We start from the raw sequence: 15,779 nt of genomic DNA on the forward strand, positions 1-15,779 counted from the left end.
CGGAGAAAAATTCAACGGGTTCACACATGAAGAAAGACAAATTAAGGGAACAACTGTTGGAACTTTACAATTAGCAAGATCCCTAAATCACAATCCACATACATGTATCTGAACAAGAGTTTGGTTATCAATTCAACCCAAATGCATTTGATGGTAAGAAATAAATAACTTCTCACCTTTGGTTGTTGTATGTCTGATAAAGCCGTGAAACGGTGAATAAGGAAGAATCTTATACTCAATGGGGACCTTATGTTCTCGCTAGAATAGGGCTAGTTTCCGTATAGAACCATTTCCTCTTGAGCAGGGACCATTCCATATATAGATGCTGATCCAAACTGCATTCCACCTATTATGGACAGCAGTTGGTAACTGAGAGCACTACTCAATCCTTAGAGACGTGGGGCTTTCCATCACTTCAACATGTTTGCCTTAAGGTCCTACTTTAAAGGAAGTTAACCTAATAATTAACTCTAACTGATTATAATTATAATTATAATGTGACAATTCCTTATCATGATTTGTAGAGTCCAAATAAGATTCCAACAACAACATCATCAGTTCATACCTTTTATTAAAGCTAGCTGACTACTCACAAGTCACAGTGAATGGTAGTGGCAAACACACAGTAAGCCAATAGGCTCCCCTTCCGGGCCTTACGCGTTTTATGTGCCAACTTTGTTGCTCGATTTCATCTTCAGCAGAGCATATAATGTAATCTGATCTCAACAAGAACTACTGTAGCATTTGGATGACGTACTTGCTGGTGCGTTAGATGAGGATCCGCTTTGGTTTCTCTTTGTGGAAATCTAGATATTGATCAATCGTGTCCGTTTATCGTACATTGTATTCTAGTTTTCTTTAGGTATTATTTGTGTTCAATTTTAAATAAAAAATTCAAAATAATTTCTAACTGCACGATGTACAATGAACGGACAAAATTGATTGATCATCTGGATCTCCACAAAAATGATCCAGATAAGATCCTAATCTGTGCATTATTAGTCTAGGATGCCACGATGGATTGATGAAACATTGATGGACATCATATTATTCAATTTGTATTGAGAAATTATATAGCAGCTTCATGCTCCAACTTGTAACAAACAATCACCAACACCACTGACAAGGTGGCCAGGACGCAACAAACAATCACCAAAACTTGCAACAAACCACAAAATTATTTTCGATACATCATACACACGACTTTCTTGTTTTCTCAGAAGCGATACATACGGCTTTAATATCTCTACAAATTCAATAATCGTCAAAATGTGCCAGTAGCCAGCAACAGATTTCATAGATCATGTGTTGATTTTTTTTTTTTTTTCCAGAGATAATATCTACATAGTGATGCATAGTATATAGGATCTCGATAATAAGCATTGAATTTTGTGTATCATTCACGCACTGTTTGAAGAAGGGTGTTGGTTTATACTCATGCATCCCGAGTTCGAATTTATTCTCTTTTAAATTATTGTAATAATTTCAAACATACGATCTAGTGATATTCTTCTTGACTTGTAAGTGAGAGATCTTAGATTCGATTCTTGCCAAAGGCAAATTGAACCATATTATTGGTAACTCATTGTGAGGTTTGACCTATTCCCTTCCTTTTTATGATAGATAATATTGTTTGTTAAAAAAAAAAAAAAAAAGAATTAATTACACTAACACCCCTTCAGGTTTATTATGTTTCACAAAACCCCCCTCACGTTTGAAACATAACACTAATACCCTTTAAGGTTTTAGTTCACTTTCACATAACTCCTCCTGGTCAAATTTTCTCTCATTATAATTAAAAAATAAATAAAAAGAAAATTAATGAAATATAGTTATCTTTCTTCTTCTACTATGGACTTGGATCTTCTCTAGAATTCGGCATAAAAAAACTCAAGGTTTCCAACGACAACTTGCATTTCGTGAGGAAGATTCATGGGAATTCGGTGGTTTTCATATTTTTTATGGTGGAGAGTGAGGCCAAGCTTGTGGAGAGGCTGATTGATCGAAAAACCAAGACGAAGGAGTAGCTTCATGGGAGGACGGCTAGGGAGGAGGTGAAACATGTTAAGAATTTTTATTATATTGTGGTGAATGCGGAGGGGAGGCCCTAACCCCAATATTGATTTTTAAAAAAGTTGTTTTTATTTTTAAAACAATTAAAAATCAGGGCAAATTTGTCTTTAAGAAAATGTTTTAAGGTGATGTCAGCCCTAAAAGGGTTATGTGAAAGCCAGTTAGAATTTCAAGGGGTGTTAGTGTTATGATTCAAACGTTAGGGGGTTTTGTGAAAATATGATAAACCTGAAAGGATGTTAGTTTAATTAATTGACAGATGAAATGATTGTTAAGGCCGAACAACATTTTGACAAATTAATTGATGTACTAAGCACTAAGGATTATAAAATAATATTAAGCATTTCTTTCATGACAAAAATAATAGTATGCAACTATTTATTGATGTAATCATGAATTTATATAGACTAGACGACGACTAGAGGCGAAGAAAATGCAGTGGAGTTGGTCTCTGGCTGGCTGTGGTCCGAAGTGGGGAGAAATTGCGTAAAGGGAAAAATAGGGCCCAAGCGTGTTGCATAAAGTGACGGTGTTTAAATGCACCTTTAGCCCCATTGCTTACCGTGTGTTTTCGGCTTTTTGTTCTACTTGTAGGGACTTATGTTTGTGGCCCGGATTTGTTGGCTATTTTTTCGCTGTGGTGGTTTTTGCTGCACGTTGAATTGTTTTGCACCAGAATACCTTCATTGAATACAACGCGGAATTAAATTTTTTTTTTTTTTTTTTGGGTGGCTACCCTCGTGGTCACTGGCGAGGTGAAGGAGGCGACAACGGTCAGCCTTTGTGGTTGAAGATTAGGATTTTTTTTTTTTTTGCCTTTTTGTTGAATGGGCTTCAGTTATCCCCACCTTACTGGGTTAGTTTAATGTAATTGTATTCGGCTTTTCTCATCAATGAAATTTCTTGTTTTTCGACAAAAGAAAAAAAAAAAAAAAAAGCTCAGCATATAAAAGAAATCATTCTTTATTCTTGATTTAGACACATATTTCCTTTATTTTGAGATAATTTGTATCGAACTTGTTATTTACGAGAGTAAAATTAAGATCTTTCATTTACTAGTAAAAAAAAAGCATCGCTACATCGTAATATTAAATGATGGAGATATGTTAAATTGTGATTGACTGGTAAATAGCAATGAACAATGACTATTTTCAAAGGAAGGAGACAAATAAACTTCTCTTTTAGAAATAGTTGGTTTTTTCTTCGAAAAGGAAAGGAAATAGTTGGTTGTTTGGCACTCATTCTCTTTGAACACCACCAACCGTTGTTGGATCCAGTACTATTCGGGGGTCCTAATTTAAGGGATCTCGAGTGTTGCTGAGATATGCGATACAAGTATTTTATAGAATACTTGTGAACACAAAAGAGTCTCGTACCATGCGTTCAAAAGATTCTTAGAGGACCTTCAATGGAATTTTTTGGACCTCTGGTGACATGCCTGACCCTGATATCCTCCAGATACCAGGGTAGGTACGTGCTGGCCGACACCTGAAGGTGACGAATCCATACTAACATGCATGAGAAGTAACGAACCTAATTAAAACTTATAAATTTAAATACAATGATTATGCACTTGAGGAACGTGTTTAGAGCATACAACTAATCCAAGACACTAAAAATAAATAATATAAAATTTAATGAACAAATGAATAGGCCCTACACCGAGAAGACTCAAAGATGCTGATGCAGGAGTGTCTTGACAACGAGATTGTACGCCTTGATTCTAAGTCCTGAAGAGGGTACAAAACAAAACATGAGTGGACCAAGTTGATATATAAGTAGTACTAACATAGTTATTCAACAATGTACCAACCCCAAGATTTATGAAAACTCATATAGCGTAATAAGTAATAGGTTTTCCGAAAACCCTAGCATGTCATAAAACCTTCGTAAAACATATATCATATATAGTGTGCTTTGTAGTGGTATCAAAATCGCCTGAAGGCCTTCATTCGCCTGTAGGCATATAGAACTCTTCATTCGATCCGTAGGCCCCTATATCACCGGACTGAAGCCATGTATAGATATCATTTGACCCGTAGACCCCTACATCATCCAACCGAAGCCACATATAGATATCATTTGCCCATAGGTAGGACCATTGTATAAGCACATAAAAACATTAACATACTACTTCTAATATATATATATATATATATATCAATCTTAGATCGGAGCTCAATAACTAAAACGTAATATCATAAAACCACGTTCATAAGTGGGTATATATTTATCCATCATATATACCACAAAGAACGTAGAATCGATAAAGCATAATAATTCATAAAGAGTGAAACCAATTTACTAAAAAACGTAGCCATAAAATCATGCTTTTCATGTATGCATTTCTAATAGTGAAATTATGCATTTTAAAAGGGGTTCACTCACCTTACACCTTTGGCACAAAGCCGTGCAAGCAAGGGTGGATGGAAACACCACTAACAAACGCACCTAAGCACATAAATGGACCAATTAATAAAAATATACTATAACCATTGAAATTGGGAAAATAGATGTTGTAAACAGACTCGGGACGTCGAAATTAGTCTAGGAGGGGTCCTAGTCGAAACCATAAAAAAGTCAACAAAAAATCAACATTGACCGAGAAGTCAACGGTCAACAGTCAACGGGTTAGATCATCGGTCAACGGGTTGGGTCAACAGTCAACGGGTCAGATCCGGTCTTGGGTTTATGGCCTAGGTTTGGTTTCTGGGTTGGGCTTGGTTTATGGACTTGGGTTTGGGCTTGGGTAATTGGTTTATGGGTTTGGGCTTGGGCTTATGGGTCGGACCCTTGGGTCACATGTCGGGTTTTAGGGTTATTGGGTCAGGTCGACCTAGTTTCAGGCCAAGGGTTGGCTGGTTTCTAGGTAAGGCTTCAAACACTCATAACTTCTTCAATACTCAATCAAATCAAATGATTCAAAAATCAAAGTTGTAGTACTCAACGAAATGAAGAGAATGCCTTGCACGACGGCTAACTCACCATGGTTTGGTTGGAGAACACCTCGAAAGTGACGGTGCTCGCCGGAAAACTGGGAAAACTTTAAATGTTCATATCTTCTTCAATACTCGATGAAATCAAGTGATTCGAAAAAAAAATCATACTTCTCGACGAGACAAAGAGAATGATACTTTTCTCAACAGCTAACTCACCATGGTTTGGCCAAAAAATGGCCTGCAAGCATCGGGTTTCTCACCGGAAAACTGGGGAGTGTCTTCCCCGAGGGTTCTTCATCCATAAACCACAAACACTACTTAGAAACATCACAAACTCACTCCTAAACACGATCTAAGCATGTGTGGGTGGGTGTTGCTCATGGGTAGGGAGGGAGTGAAAGGAAATGAGAGAGAAGGGAGAGTTGAGATATTTTGAGAGAGAGTTAGAGAGAGAACCGGGTACATAGAGAGAAGAGAGGGAAAGTGGAATTGGGCCGGAGACAAAGTCAAAAAGTGTGGGCCGTTTAGCATACCAATTAAGACCAAAAAGCAACAAAACCAAATATCTATCCCAACAAAATAAAGTTACCAAAATGCCCTTCCGTTCCGTAAATTCTGGAACGGGTTGTTACATCTGGTGAGTCATGGTACCACCCTAGTCCCTATGTGCATCCACCATTACCACCAAGTATAATTGTATTGTGTTCCTCTTTTTATCACCACGAAAAATAAGGCAACAAAATAATGTGCCCAAAAAAGACAATTGTTGTGGATAAGAAACACACAAACTATAAATTCATTTGAAGAAAAAAAAAAAAAAACTATTGAGTCCTTGGCACTAAAGTCAATTTTATCACCACGAAAAAATAAGGCAACAAAATAACGTGCCCAAAAGGACAATTGTAGTGGAACAAGAAACACACAAACTATAGATTCATTGGAAAAAAAAATAAAAAATAAAAAATTAATAATAAAAAAAAAAGAGCTACCAAGTTCATGGCACTAAAGTCAAATTGTATTTCGGAGGATTTTAAAGGACTTTCTTCAAAAGACAGATTTTAAAGGATTTTAATAGATTTTACAATTCTATATGGATTTTGGCAGGTTTGCAAGTATGTTTATTATAGATTTCTATGAATTTGTAAGGATTTCTTTCATGGATTTCTTAGGATTTCTTTCGTTGCACAATCTAAAAAGAATTTTTTCAGTGCATAATTTTTTAGTGACAACATAAAACGGATTTGTTTCGATGCACAATCTGGTATACCAATTGGCATCCTCAATGTTCCCATGCTTTTCGAAATAATCAGCAAAGGCCATTACAGTATTGTCCGATGGTCTCCAATGACAATATTGCAACATACTAAACCCCTTTTTCATCGCTTCAATGGCCTTGTTATGTTATGGCTTGTCAACCTTCCTTCCATAAGGAACTCCCATGTGTTATAATCTGGTTGACAGTCTCTCTCCAATGTGTGCAGATGCAATGCCTCAGCTTTCTCAGTCAATTCCATTCTGCATATATGCACCAAGGACATTGGAGACTTGAATATCATGCCCACTGTATGCTCATTGTTTATTTGCTTGAGCATGCCTTTTCTTCTTCTTTCCATCTATGTTGGCCTTTCTTCTTACGGACTACTCAAAGGCTTGTTGGCATGTCCAAGCAACAAAATAATCTTGATCACAATCAGGTCAAGCTTTTTTCCATGGGTTGGATTGCAGCAAGCTTCATTCCATGACCTACAAACCCGAGAAACGGATATCAAATTCAGATAATTTAGAAGTGATGAATATTCGCACGAGGATATCGTAGTCCATATTCGCACAGTTTCAAACTTTAGACCTCTGCCATTGTAGAAGAGATTGTTCCTGAATAATGACAACTTGTATACCCAAGTAGCTAAAATTTGGTGGCTCGAATTATGATCAACATAAATACATCTTATCACGGAGTGTTTCTTGGTGCTCTTGTGTTATGTCTCTTAAGATTATGTGATGACAGTGACGTGGAAGAAATGAGATAGGTTCTAATTCTAAAAGAGGATGTCCTTAGACTTGAAATTACAGAGAACTCTCTTTGCTTTGTAACGGCAATTTAAAACTTTCAAATCGTTGGTTGGAGACTTGAAGCATCTTATGTTTCTCAGATTGAACCCTGCATGCAATCTGACATCTGTAGGAGGAATTGGAAAAGCTCAGCCTCATGGATGTTTATTATGACCCCCCAAGTATGTCATATGGGCACATTATTGGTAGGGATAAGCACCCAATTATGTCCTCAATATTTGCTCATTGAGAGGAGTAATCACTCATGATGCTAGGTTCGTTCCATTTCCTCATACACATGTCAGACTGCATGCAGGTTTCAGTTTAAAAAACATAAGACACTTCAAGTCTCCAGCCAACATATTGAAAGTTTTAGATTGTCGTTACAAAGCAAAATGAGTTTTCTGCAATTTCAAGTCCTAGGATACCCTCTATAAGAACCTTTCTCATTTCTTCCATGTGTCATCACAAGTCTTATGAGCTACAAGTCTTAAGAGAGTATATCTTGGTGCTATTTTTTTGTAGCTCTGAGGACTATGTGATGATACATGGAAGAAATGAGATAGGTTCTTATAGAGGGTGTTCCAGGCTTAAAATTATAGAAAACTCTCTTTGCTTTGTAACGGCAATCTAAAACTTCCTATATGTTGGTGGAGACTTGAAGACTTGAAGTGTCTTATGTTTCTTAGATTGAACCCTACATGCAATCTGACTTCTGTAGGAGGAACTAGAATTAACCTAGCGTCATGGTGCTTATTATTACTCCCAATTGTGTCATATGCGCACATTATTGGAAGGAATAAATACCCAATTGTGTCCTAAATATGTGCTCTTAGAACACAATTGAGAGGAGTCCCGCTAGTTTCAGTATGTTTCCTCATACACATGTCAGACTGCATGCAAGGTTTAGTTTCATAAACATAAACACTTCAAGTATCCAATCAACAAATTGAAAGTTTAGATTGCCGTTACAAAGCAAAGGAGTTTTCTGTAATTTTAAGTCCTAAAATACCTTCTATAAGAACCTGTCTCATTTCTTTCATGCATGTGTCGTCACAAAGTCTTAAGAACCACAACGAAAGAGCACCAAGAAACGCTCTCTACGAGTCTACGACAAGATATAATTATGTTGAGAACCACCAATTTTTAGCTACTTGGATCGACAAGCTGTCATTGTAGAGGTACAATCTCTTTCGAAATGACAGAGATCCAGAGCTAAAAATTGTGCAAACATGGACTATGATATGCTGTTAAAAATATTCATCACTTTATATTTTCTAGATTTCATACCTCTTACTCGGGTCTGAAGCTCCTTGGAATGCAGCTTGCTGGAAAAAGCTTGACCTGACTGTGCCAAAGTTCAACTTCTCCAATGCTCCTCGAAGATTGTGTACTTGGTCCGATGATCAATCTAGCGAAACACTGAAAGGAATATTGAAGAGTGCTTCACGTCTCGGCTGGGGAATTTATCTTCCTTGGTTTTCCATTTCTCTGTGTTTGTAATCGATGACCATTTGATCTACGCAGCCGCAAAAACCCCTTGCCTCAGACAACTTGTTCTACCAACCTAGAACCCGATTGCAGTGATTGGATTTGAACAAGCCTCATGGCTCAAGGAGCTCAAGCCAATTTGGCAAGATGTCGAGAATGGCACAAAGGTCGAACATAAAAGCAAAGAACAAGAGTGATTACAAAGCAATATGAATTGCAATGCATAGTGATTTGAGAAAGACTGAATGTGCGTGAATTGGCAATAACATCGAATAGATTTATATAGAATTACCATCAAATACGTTTAAGGCACACGTGTTATATGCGGATTGGCAGTAACACGTCAATATCTCTTATAGTATTTGTCCATGTGGTGTATGCAGATTGGCAATAACACGTGATATTCCTCAAAATATTTGTCCATGTGGCACATTTAGACAACGATCATATTTAAATTGGGACTAGCGCACAATGTCAGTAATTTTTGTTTTAAGCGACGTTGTAGGATTTTATTACTTATTTAAAATTCAAATGAATTTGCATTTAAAAAGTATCCTAAATTCATTTTGGCCGGGTTTATATCTTTTTTTATTTATATTATTTGTTGTTTTACACATAATCCACTTGACATTACGTAATTGGCTTTGTGGGCCTTATATGGTTGCCCCATCATACACTACCGGATTTCATTAACAAGGTAAGATGGAATGACAACATTGACGATCAAAACAGGAGATGAAGAACGAAATTGATGAGTTTAGAACATAAAGGACCAAACTAATAAGTTGACATAATATAATGGACCATTTGGGATAAAAACACTAGCATTTGAAAATTCCAACTTTTTTGTTTGTCAAAACTAGAATACCTTATGATTGGCTTTACAAGTGGATACAGGGAGTGAGAGTGGTTGTTTATTATTTCAGAATTTTAAATTATTTAAAAAAAAAAGAAGGATTAGTCACCTAGTATTACAGTTTAGTGGTATTCAGCTTCATTTGTAATTGAGAAGTTTTAGGTTTGATTCTTGCCAACGGTGAATTCGAACAACATTATTATGGCTAGCCCACTCCCCCACCCCTTTAGTATAGAGAATAACGTTTGTTCAGAAAAAAAAGAAAAAGAAAAAAAAACGAAGGATTAGTCCATATGGCACCATTATGATTGGCTTTATAGGCCCCTATGGGTCCCACACATCACACTGATGAATTGGAGTAACAGATAAATGACGAAATTGATGAGTTTGAAATATAAGGGACCAAATTGATGCATTGATAAAACATAAAGTACCATTTGTGATAAAACTCAAAAATAAAAAAATATATAATAAAAGAATGAGGTTGCTAATGATATTCTAACTTTGCTAGGTCTTAATTTGATCTGATTCGATGCTAAATGGGACATGGATTGACAAGTTAGATCTAATGATTTGAATCCATTATTTTGATTATAAATGGATCTGGATATGAATTAAGTTTGATCCGATCCGAATTCGTTCTGTTGATAGTTTTATTTTGTAGTTTTGAGTTCAAATCCCATTGAAGACATTTTGAAATCATGTTTTCTTTCAAAATGGTTTAGGATTGATCTATTGGTCACCAATCACTAGATAGTTGACCAGTTGATCACCAAAAAAGTCGAAGGTTGCCATAAAAGTCACCTGAAAGTTGGTTGGCCGGCCACTAGTTACCAAAGAATTTAGTGAGATTGAGTAGCAATCATTCCATTATTTTGAAGTACAGTGATATTTATAAGATGATTGGATTGATTTTTCAATTGGTACGTAAACTAAAAATATCCTAATTTTTTTGAAGTTTTTCTTAGAAATGGTAATTACACTACAAAGCTCCTAAAAATACTATAAAATGTGTGCAGTCAGTTGGAGTAAAATTGTGAATGAACAAATTTTAGTTGTCAAAGTGCGACATAGTTCAACAAACTTATATTTGAAGAGTTACATTTAGAAAATGGTTGGAAATGCTCTACACTGCAAAATGTTGTTAACCGTTAAATATTTAAGTGCTTTTAAATAAAGCACTTAAAAAACTTATTTGTATGTACTTTTAAAATGACTGAAAATATTTTTTGAAACAACTCTTAGTAAAATGCTATTAAATCTTGAAAAAAAAACTTAAATATTTCTTGGAAGAAGCATGGGAAATTTCTCTAAAACCGATTTCAGTCAATTTTAAAGACAGTGTTTTGCTTCCAAATACAGGTAAAAGCGCTTTTTAGTCTTTTCAAAACCAGTTTTAAACCCGGCCTGAAAACAAAACCCCAGCATAAACCCTGAAAACAATCACCCGCTCCAAGCTTCTCGCAGCTCAAAAATGAGCAGAAGGCGGTTGAAAACTCTCCTCTGGCAATTAATTTCCGCCATATCTCCGTCCCCTCTGAAGTCCAACCCATTTTTCTCCACAAACCCATCACAACCATTCCCTTCTCCATTCAAATCCTCCCACCAAAGTCTAAAGCTTTGCTTTCCCAGATTACTTTGCACTTCTTGGCAGGACAATCTCGATGGTCTGTTCGATCCCAACTATTTGTTCAAGCCGGGGAGTTCTGGAGTTGAGTCTATTTCAGCAGAGGAATTCGCCTCTCTGCACGATTCGGTGTTGGATACCAGTGCTGGTGGTGGGTCTTTGATACCAAAATTTGAATCAGCTAAGTTTTCTAACAATGCCATTTTGATTTCGAATGCTATCAGGAATAATAATGATGAGTTTGATGAACCCAGAAGTTTCTTAGGCAGTTTAGGGATAATCTGAATGAAACTCTGGTGGTGGAGGTGTTGAAGCTTATACAAAATCCTGAATTGGGTGTGAAATTTTTCATATGTGCAGGTAAAAAAATTGGGTATAGTCACACTGCTCCCGTGTACAACGCGTTGTTTATTGGAGTGTGGTAATAAGAGGGTAGCGGAACATTTTCTGCAAGAAATTAAGGGTGATGATAGAGAGGTGCTTAGGAAGTTGCTTAATGTATTGATTCGGAAGTACTGCCAAAATGGGTTGTGGAATGTAGCTTTGGAAGAGCTGGGGAGGCTTAAGGATATCGGATACAAGCCAACTCAAGCAACTTACAATGCTTTAGTTCAAGTGGTTCTAGAAGCAGATAAGTTGGACACAGCACACTTGGTCCATGTGGAGATGTTGGATTCAGGGTTTAAGATGGATGAGTGTACATTTGGTTCATTTGTTCACACCCTTTGCAAAGCTGGGAGGTGGAAGGAAGCTCTCGCATTGGTTGAGAAGGAAGAGTTTGTGCCCAATACTATTCTTTACACGAAGATGATATCTGGGTTGTGTGAAGCTTCACTTTTTGAGGAAGCTAAGGATTTTTTGAACAGAATGCGATGTGATTCTTGCATTCCTAATGTTGTGACCTATAGGACTTTGCTTTGTGGGTGTTTGAAGAAAAGACAGCTCGGTAGGTGCAAGAGAATTCTTAGTACGATGATCACAGAAGGTCGTATTCCAAGCCCTCAGATATTTAGTTCTCTTGTACATGCTTATTGTAGGTCCGGAGATCACTCTTATGCTCATAAGTTACTTAAGAAAATGGTAAGATGTGAGTGCCAGACAGGCTACGTGGTTTACAATATCTTGATTGATGGTATATGTGGAAACAAGGAATTACCAAGCCCAAATATGTTAGATTTGTCTGAAAAAGCTTATGTTGAGAGCTTGATGCAGGGGTTATGCTAAGTAAGGTCAATGTGAGCAATTTTGCATGGTGTCTTGCGGTGCCGGAAAATTTGAGAAAGCCTATAAGGTTGTCAGCGAAATGATGAACAGGGGTTTTGTTCCTAACACTAATACGTATGCTAATGTTATTGGCTTTTTGTGTAATGCCTCCAAGGTAGAACAAGCATTTTTGTTGTTTAAAGAAATGAAAAGGAATAGTATCGTTCCTGATGTCTATACCTATACTATTTTAATTGATAGTTTTTGTAAAGCTGGTCTTATTGAACAATCTCGGAGCTGGTTTAATGAAATGATACGAAATGGTTGTGCTCCAAACGTGGTGACATATACTGCTCTTATACATGCATACCTTAAAGCAAAGAAGGTGTCTGATGCTGATCAACTCTTTGAGATGATGTTGACTGAAGGTTGCAGTCCTAATGTTATTACTTATACTGCTTTAATTGATGGTCATTGTAATGCTGGTAGAATTGAAAAGGCTTGCCAGATATATGAGAGAATGAGAGGTAATGTGGACGTCCCTGATGTTGATGTGGGGCTTTGGTGGATGGTTTATGCAAAGCACACAAGGTTAAAGAGGCCCGTGATTTATTGCATGCTATGTCAGAAGAAGGTTGTGAACCTAACCATATTATTTATGATGCTCTTATAGATGGATTTTGCAAGTATGGGAAGCTAGATGAAGCACAAGAGGTGTTTGCTAAGATGTCAGCGCAAGGGTACAGTCCAAATGTGTATACGTACAGTTCTTTGATTGATAGGTTGTTTAAGGATAAAAGACTGGATCTCGCTTCAAAAGTCTTGTCCAAAATGTTAGAACACTCTTGTGCACCAAATGTTGTTATCTACACAGAGATGATTGATGCCCTGTGTAAAGTTGGAAAAACAGATAAAGCCTATAAGCTTATGCTGATGATGGAAGAAAAAGGGTGTTATCCGAATGTTGTGACTTATACCGCAATGATAGATGGCTTTGGGAAAGCAGGTAATATCGAAAAGTGTGTTGAGCTTTTTAAACAAATGAGCTCTGAGGGTTGTGCTCCAAATTTTATCTCCTACGGGGTTTTGATAAATCATTGCTGTTCAACTGGACTACTGGATGAAGCTCATAAGCTTTTGGATGAAATGAAACAAACACATTGGCCTAAGCATATGGTAGGCTACCGTAATGTTATTGAAGGTTACAATAAAGAGTTCATGACCTCTCTTGGGCTTTTAAATGAGATGAGTGAATGTGACACAGTGCCAATTACTCACATATACGAAGTTCTGATTGATAATTTTGTAAAGGCTGGAATGTTGGAAGTGGCTCTTGAGCTGCTTAAAGAGATTTCGTCATCTTCACCGTTTACATCTGTGAACAAGAATATGTACACTTCATTGATTGAGAGTCTTTCACATGCAAATAAGGTCGGTAAGGCACTGGAGATGTTTGCAGACATGATGAGGCATGGTGGTTTTCCAGAGCTGGATACATTCTTTCATCTTATTAAAGCTAACAATTGGGACGAAGCTCTTCAACTACAGATAGCATATGCCACATGGTTTGTCTCTCTAAGTCGTCTTTTCTTCCATACTGTAGTTTTCAACTATTTCTTTTACATGAAAATGTCTTTTTCCTCTTTATGTATATTTTCAATCATTTCTTTTCTTTATTTGGTTCTATCTTTTAGGTGGGAATATGATACATTTAATGCCCTAGAAAATGAGGAAAAAAAAAAAATTCCTATGGCTTTTATTTCTTAGGCCTTTACCTTTATATCCCTAAGCCCCACAATCAAACCCTAACCAAATAAACCTCAATCCAGTGCTCCTAAAGAATTGTGCATAGAGAACATCTAATTTGCATTTAAGAAATATTGCATAGATAAAACATTGAACTACTTCTTCTATACTGGTTTTAATTTTGAGAAGTGTTGAATTTAATGTGACATTTTGTGTTGTGTGAGCACGTGCACAATTAAGGAAGCACGGTAACAAGTCTATTTGTTTCTGTATCAGCATGTAAATTTTATGAGTGGCCATGCATTTTACATCTGTGCATGGACCTTTAAGCCATTATTGACTATTTAAAGGAATGAATTAAGAAAATGTGACAATATTGGAACTCATGGACAACTACTTGAATGAATTGTTTGTTTGTGTATCTTATGTTGAATGGTTTGGCCGACTTGTCTGTTCAGGAGCAGTTTTGTTCTCAACTTTGCCTTACTGTCTCGGTAGCATTTCGCATAAGTGCCTTCTGATTTGTTGTGGATGACCTATCTTACTTTGCTGCGGTATGTGATTGAGCTGCCTCAAGCTGTAAATTTACAGTATCTACCTATAAGTTGTCTTTTGTGCTTTTTTTAAGGTTTGTAAAGACCCTTTCTGTAGCATTTAGAGGTTAGTCCAGAATTTTAGATTCATTTTGGAAAGATCTTTGAAACATAATGATCATACAGATCTTTGATACCACAGTAGTAACCAGTAGGATTGCTTCTGCTCTCTAGTTCTTACGTTGGCTTCGTTTTTTCCGTTTTTTTTTTTTTTTTTAAAAAAACAGAACAATTTTGTTTTTATCCCAAAATTTCTATTTAATGACTTTAGATAATATGCTTTATTTATTTTGTTTTATCAATTTTTAAAACTATTATCAAGAGGTAATCTATGCTTGTTTGGTGCAAACTTCAAAAGTATGGGAAGCTGTAATCTGAAACAGTTGGTGCTGCGGATATCTAATTGCCTCTGCTTGTCACTGTAAATTATTTGTTTTTGTTTTTTATTGTTCGTATATAACTCAATTATTTGCACAGGATATCCATTGGCATATGCAAGAAGAGACATCTGACAGAAATTAGTGTGTTTTCTAGACCATCATTGTTTGTTACTCATGCACCATCTGATGACTCACTGGACCTGGTGACCTGGTTGACGGTTCTGTTGAGGAGTGGAGCGCATTTCTATCAGAGTCTGTGTGCAAGTATATGCAACATGAGGATGTGCATGACTGTTGCTTGCTTAATGAAGTGACTACATTTTTACTCCACTTTGTGAAGCGGCTAGAAATTCAAGAAAACTAGAACTTTTATCTCCTACCTGTTCAAAGGACTGTTGCTTGCTTAATGAAGTGACTACATTTTTACTCCACTTTGTGAAGCGGCTAGAAATTCAAGAAAACTAGAACTTTTATCTCCTACCTATTCAAAGGAGGTATGTCATCTTATATAATTTCATAGCATGGTTACCCCAAAAATCTTCAGAATGCAGGATCCAATACCAATACATCCCCATGATGCCTTGATGGATATCAGATATTCCAAATCTGTATCTTGTTAATTTCTTGGAAATTTTGATTTTTGGGTATGGGATGGATATGTGTGAGGCATATACGATGGATACACAAGGGATACAAGCAAGAGTAGAAGGGGTTATTTGTAAAATTTCTATAGAAGAAATGGGGGGTAGGATTGAAAAAGGGCATCTTGGTGGGCATTTTAAGATGTTAAATAAGTTAATATGAAAACAAAACAATTCGTTA

At 36.5% G+C, this 15,779-nt stretch overlaps 1 pseudogene across 1 annotated transcript; it reads left to right on the forward strand.

The window, feature by feature from the left end:
• The first annotated feature begins 10,794 nt into the window (after positions 1–10,794).
• LOC148697286 (uncharacterized) lies at positions 10,795–15,418 on the forward strand (annotated as a pseudogene). Its single transcript, XR_015961374.1, has 2 exons — positions 10,795–13,803; positions 15,055–15,418. The product of XR_015961374.1 is annotated as an uncharacterized LOC148697286 (transcript).
• Positions 15,419–15,779: the final 361 nt, after the last annotated feature.

The sequence above is a fragment of the Pyrus communis genome, chromosome 4 (assembly GCF_041283825.1).
Source record: "Pyrus communis isolate YQ-2024b chromosome 4, ASM4128382v1, whole genome shotgun sequence".
NCBI classification, from domain to species: domain Eukaryota; kingdom Viridiplantae; phylum Streptophyta; class Magnoliopsida; order Rosales; family Rosaceae; genus Pyrus; species Pyrus communis.